At 44.0% G+C, this 6786-nt stretch overlaps 1 protein-coding gene across 10 annotated transcripts in view; it reads left to right on the top strand.

The window, feature by feature from the left end:
- The window catches only part of LOC135524212 (homeodomain-interacting protein kinase 2-like), a 97520-nt gene that overhangs the window by 12840 nt on the left and 77894 nt on the right, over window positions 1-6786 (top strand). The window lies entirely within an intron of this gene.

Here is a 6786-nt window from a genome sequence, read left to right as displayed (position 1 = left end):
ACCTAAGGCTCGTATTTCTGTGTGTTATCATGTTATAACTAAGTCTATGATATGATAGAGCAGTCTGACTGAGTGATGGTAGGCAGCAGCCGATGTGAAATGGCTAGCTAGTTAGCGGGGTGCGCGCCAATAGCGTTTCAAACGTCACTCACTCTGAGACTTGGAGTGGTTGTTCCCCTTGCTCTGCATGGGTAACGCTGCTTTGAGGGTGGCTGTTGTCGTTGTGTTCCTGGTTCGAGCCCAGGTAGGAACGAGGAGAGGGACGGAAGCTATACTGTTACACTGGAAATACTAAAGTGCCTATAAGAACATCCAATAGTCAAAGGTTAATGAAATACAAATGGTATAGAGAAATAGTCCTATAATTCCTATAATAACTACAACCTAAAACTTCTTACCTGGGAATATTGAAGACTAATGTTAAAAGGAACCACCAGCTTTCATATGTTCTCATGTTCTGAGCAAGGAACTGAAACGTTAGCTTTCTTACATGGCACATATTGCACTTTTACTTTCTTCTCAAACACTTTGTTTTTGCATTATTTAAACCAAATTGAATGTTTCATTATTTATTTGAGGCTAAATTGATTTTATTGATGTATTATATTAAATTAAAATAAGTGTTCATTCAATATTGTTTTAATTGTCATTATTACAAATAAATAAAAAAATTGTCAGATTAATCGGTATCGCCTTTTTGTGGTCCTCCAATAATCGGTATCGGTATCGGCGATGAAAAATCATAATCGGTCTGGTTCTCTGTCTGTCTGCCTGCCTGCCTGCCTGCCTGCCCGCCTGCCTCTGCCTGCCTGCCTGCCTGCATGTCTCTCTCTCTCTCTCTCTCTCTCTCTTTCCCTCTCTCTCTCACTGTCTCTGTAGAGAGGAAGTTGGGTGCTGTGATTTGTACAATTGACCTGCTCGTGATTTTTCATTAATAAGAAAGACTGCTCAAATAGAGCTCATGCTGCCATCACCCTGTACCCCTCTCCTCTCTCCCCCTCCCTCTCCCAAGGCTAGGGTTGCAAAATTCTGGGAACTTTCAATAATCTATTGAAATGTGTCTAATAAATAAACAGGCAGAGGTTAGGCTGTGGCAGAATGAAACCATGCCAAAGGTGCCTCATAGAGGTGGCTTTTTATAGCGTCTGCACTTTACATGTGAATAACAAGCTGTAATCTATTATCTAACCGCTGCTGAGCGGCTGCTTTGTTTTTCATTTAGATGCGTGTTCATGGCCACCACCTAGGTAGTAGACTATTTGTTATTCATTATAAAGAAGATTTGGAATGCATTGGCTACAAGTGACCTTATGGATTTGTGTTGTAGCATGTGTGTATGGTAGCTAGTCCGCCAGCAGTAGTTACCTGTAGGTTGAACAGGAACTTTGTTGTGTACTGAGGCTGTGGCCTGCTAACTAGCTGTCCCTGACTGCCTCTCTGAGGAATTATTCTATAAATAAGCTGAGATGGGAGCTATAAAAGTGGACCGGGTGGTCAATAGTGGCCTGGAGTAGTGTGTGTTTATGTGAGACAGTGGGGGAGCGACAGGCCCTAGCACCCCCTCTAAGGACTGTTCCAGGCAGACAGACTCACAAGGCCAGGCTGAATGACATGGCTTATTGGCTCACTCCAAACAGACAATATGTTCTCTTCACCGCTGCATTCATTTTCACCACCAGTCCCCTGAGAGGTTGGCTTGCTCTGCGCTGCTTATTGCACAGGAGAGGCTCTGCTATGGGACCTGAAGGACGGGTGTGGACAGACGGACAGACAAGAGAGTCAGACACCCGCCACGGTGTCTCTCTCTCCTGGAAGGGGGGTGGATAGCGATGACCCTGATGCTGAGTAGAGTGGACAGCAGAGAAGGGTAGGGGTTGGAGGGGTTCTGCTCCCTCTCTTCTCTCACGCCACTGTCCCCATCAGAGCCGAGGGGAGCTAATGCTTTGTCTTGACGGACAGAGGTCAAGTCATTAACCAGTGATCTGCCCCCCATGCGCTCTGATGATTCCTACAGATGCCTTCATGTCCTGGATCATCCCTAAGAGACAGACAACCCTCAGATGGGCCTCTGGTGATCTCTTGCAGACTGCACATGGACTCCTTGTCCAGTGTCCAGCTTGTCCATTCTGCTGAGGGGGATGGTTCAGGACCATGGACATAGAGTTCCAGGTCTTAACTTGGACTTAGTTTCTGCTATATTCACAGAGGGTTAGCTCTGAGAAGGGACCCGCTATGACTGAGGAAGGGTTGTGTATTTGATTCCTCCTCTCTCCTCTAGATAAGAGTGCTGCACGGCACGTTGTCATGCATACCACTATACAGGCCTTTATTAAAATGGCCAAGCACACAGGACCTAGTCAGATCAAGAGGGCCTCCAGCCTTTCTTTTCCCCTCCTTCCTCCCATCCTCCCTCCGTCGGCCTCCCGCGCACACTCTTAGGGGAAAAAAAGGTTATATTTTACCTTTATTTAACTAGGCGAGTCAGAACAAATTCTTATTTTCAATGACGGCCTGGGAACAGTGAGTTAACTGCCTTGATCAGGGGAAGAACGACAGATTTTTACCTTGTCAGCTCAGGGATTTGATCTTGCAACCTTTCAGTTACTATTCCAATGCTCTAACCACAAGGCTACCTGTCTAAATGTATTTTTTTGGGCTGCCCCATAGGAGAACCCTTTGAAGAACCCTTTCTGATTCCATCATGTAGAACCCTTTCGGGTTCAATAATGAACCATGTTGGTTCCATGTAGAACCCTTGCCAAAGAACCCCTTTTTTCTAAGAGTGCAGAATAGAGTTGATCCTCCCAAAAAGCAGATGAACCTTTGAAAGAGGACATAATCGCCCCTGAAGACATTGAACATGACCATTTCAGCATACTGCCTCTCAACAGGGGGAAATGCCACTGTGCTATGCTGCTTAATTGCAGTGCACTAAACACACCATGCTCTTTAAGGTATTTTAAATGGAGAGGCAGGCTACTCAAGGCATTCCAACATTGTAAATGTCAAACAATGGGGCCTTTACTGTTTTGTGTTTGGCACAGAGTTCAGAAATTCAAATAAATGAGGGCATTTGGAAGCTTTGTAGACTACAATGTTGGTTTAAATATAAAAAGCCAACAATTAACAACAACAAAAAGGGAGGTGGTTGTTACGTGTTCAGGCTTCAGATTTGAAACGGTTTTGAAGTTAAGTGGCGATTCAATACAGTGATTAATGCGTTCTGACATTCCAGTGAGGTACTATTGTGCACATTGTTGCCTATGCATGTTGTTCAGAGATAACGTTCCAGCCGTTTGACCCTATTCTGTTTGTTCATTTCAATACTTATCTGTCTCTAAGTCAGTTACTCTTTATTCAACCCTTCAGTTGTGTTAACTGTAACTTTCCCAGCTCTCAGAGTTGCCCTAGTGAGTCATGGATACGTTAAATTCGCCATGTTTCGTAAGTATTTCCTCAGAATATATCTCAGTTCAGATTCCCAAGTATTTCCTCAGACTATACAGTTTCCCAAGTTAGGCAAGTCTCCTGGCCGGCGCCTACATTTCTCCATGTGTCTCAAGTTTGGACACCTATAACAGAACAGTAACCTACAGGAGTCAATGACTGATAACTAACGTCAGTTTGAGGGGAATTTCAGATGGCGATGGCGCTGCTATGGAAAGAGCCGCTACAATTTCAGCCTAAAGCCATAATCCCAAAGCTGCCTGGCTGATGCTGTTACTGTTGGTCATCCCTAATCATAGTGCTATAATCCTGGAATGTTCCATCACCGTCAGAACAGTAGGCCAATGCTCCATCGTATCTTATTCTCCTCCCATAGGCTCTCAGTCAGTCCCACACAGCAGCAGCAGCACCGGTGACTAGTGACTACGGTGCCCAAATTATTTTGAGCAGCAAAGTGCCCAGCTAAGGAATCGGTGGGTAATCCAAGTGACATCTGGCCCTGGTGTCTTATGTGATTAGCTGAGTGCCTTGCTCCTAATAGCCCAGTGGACAGTCTTCATTACTCCATCCATCCACACCTTGTTACAAAGCGGCCTGGTGGGTCTAAATTCTACAGCGGCCGTCCACACAGACCAGTCCGGGGTGGGGGACAGAGAGGGGTGTCTAGGGCTATAGGGGAACCCTTATGCAAGACGAGTAGTTTGATTAATCTTGAGTCTAGCAAGTAGCCCCTGGTAATATGCTTGAAGGGATAGTGTGGGGTTTCGTCAATGACGCCCTTTAACTGCTTCTCCGGAGTCAGATGAACTTGTGGGCACCATGTTTATGTATCTGCATCCAGTATGTAGGAAGTTAGGGGTAGTTTCACGAGCCAATGCTCACTAACTTATCACAAAGACTGGAAGTCTTCGGGTACAGCTAGCGTGCCAAGGGCAAGGGCCTCATTGCCAAAATCCCGAACTATTCCTTTAATCAACAAGCCTACAGGCGTCGGCTTCAGTGTGCAGCATTAAGGTTAAGACCAGATGACCGTTAGGATGACCAGTGTCCCTGGCTATATCGGGTCAGACAAACATTTGTTAGGAGGGAAGGGGGGAGGAAGAGGAGGGAGGAAAGGATATGGTGGATGATGAAGAGGAGGAGGAGGGGAGATTTGCAGTGAATTAATAATCTATCAGAACTCAGAAATCGAATAATGACAGAGTGACTAAGCACGTCTCCTCCCTCCGCTCCCTGTCCCCAACACACTCCTGATACATTATTTCAGGAACATTTCGGGAACTCCTCCGAAACGTTGGGGAAATGTTCTACTCATTAGCTCCTGGATCTCTGCACAGCCTCTTCTCTTCAGAGTCACTGTGTGTTTAGTCATCTATAATGAGACAGGGAAGCATGATTGGTTTTAGCATTAGGCTAGGGCTATGTCTGGTACTGTATATACTGTACTCACTGTGTGCATGAGTGGGTGTGTTTTAGGATTTTGAGTATGTGTGTGGATCTTGTTTATGTTTACAAATGGCATTGTGAGTGTGAGTGAAGATGTACACAGTGGTAGCTCTTAAATTTGTTAGTACACTAATTCGTGGTACATGGGAGACTGTAAATATAGCAGTACCGAGGCCTGCATGTAAGCAAGCTTGTGCTGCAATAATCATTTCAGTGCTACAAACATCATTGCTAAAAACCCTGTTTGAGCTGGTTATTTTTGTGCCGTTTCTTGCTTCTGAGGCGATTCCCACGAGCTCAGTGCCTCGCAGTTTACCGGTTTTGATTTGTTGTCTTCAGGATCTGAGGTTAAGATGGAGTTGAAATGCTTCTCTGTTGTTTGGAAAGTAGATGAAGGTCTTTCTCTCTCCCTCTCTTTCTCTGTACCAACAGATGCAGGGTCTGGGATGTCATTTTTCTTTTTGCGGAGGAAATTTCTTGAAACATTTTGGTGCACATTTCTGTATTCCTCTGATGATTCTCTGAGCTCCCTATGAATGAGTATTCGCAAGAGCATTACATTAGTCCAGATGGGAACAGAAGAGAAATGGTATTTCCTCTGAATATATATCATATCTATATAGTCATCATTCATACACAAAGTTCCTGTTTAAACCTTATATGTATCCTATAATGAAGCACGTCCCAATACTGGATATAAGTGATAATGTTGCAACTGTGTTTGGAGGATATATTGGCACGGGTGTTGCCAATATATCCTACAAACATGGGCTTCGAGTACATTATCACTTTTACTCAACGGGTTACCAACATATTCAAGTAATGATTGACATATTTTCATTAAAAACGTTATTTTGATTAATTTATTCATACTATTTCATCCTACCCAAGCCGGCTGGTCGTTCGTTCTATTGGTTCGGTTGCCAGAGATGCGACTCAGTCGTTAAGTCTTTTTGTTCTGTATCTATGGACGCAATCCAGTTGTTCGTTCTAAATGTTCCATTGCCATACTGGCTGGCAACATTCTTATCCCTTGCTTGCTAGCTAGCCAACTGCGGCTAATTTACAGTCACGTCAAACAGTGCAGACAGAATAACCACAGTTGCTGCATCTGTTTAAGCTGTTTTCTAGTGACATTTATTTGGATACATCCATAACAATGAACTAATGAGGCACGATTTCGCCTGGAATAGAAAATGGCCTCTCTCGTTAGGACACTTGTTCAGAGGAGCTAGCCAACAACACAGCTAACACAAGAACTTCAAACTGAAGCTGGAAAGACTGCAAACGAGCTGCACTTTTTTTCATTTGACCTTATTTCAATTGATATTTCTTTGTATATACCATAAAAATTACGCCAGCTGATTCACGATTTCGACTGGCTGAGAAACGCTGCCTGCCTCTCTCTCTCGTCCCGACTCTTGACCCCTACCTAGATCGAATTTGAATATTGAAACAATGTTGCAAATGTCGGAGGGGCAGACAGCAAGGTTTACACAAATCTCCGCTGTTGAAAACGAAATGTTAGTCGAAAAGAAATGTGAGATAATGTCTCGATGATTTTTATAGTGGAGATCAAGTTTATAACTTCCTTGCCTGGGCTGACGAGACAGTGGATTGTGCAGTCAGATGGAACAGAGTAAATAGGCATTTTAACGTCATAGATTTAGCCGGTGGTAACTTGTGGAATAGACACCGTCTGGAATACGCTTCTAACCAATCAGCATTCAGGATTAGACCCACCCGTTGTATAAATACTTTTAAAACATCTATGCACACATTTCTCTCTCTCTCTTGCCACGAATAGCATACATGATACTTAATTATGAATAGTTGCCTTAAACTAATGTGAATCTAAGTGTCCAGTGTATGTGTCGGTTGAGTGAGGCATTG

The sequence above is a fragment of the Oncorhynchus masou genome, chromosome 31 (genome assembly GCF_036934945.1).
Source record: "Oncorhynchus masou masou isolate Uvic2021 chromosome 31, UVic_Omas_1.1, whole genome shotgun sequence".
NCBI classification, from domain to species: domain Eukaryota; kingdom Metazoa; phylum Chordata; class Actinopteri; order Salmoniformes; family Salmonidae; genus Oncorhynchus; species Oncorhynchus masou.
This window is presented reverse-complemented; position numbering and strand designations above follow the sequence as displayed.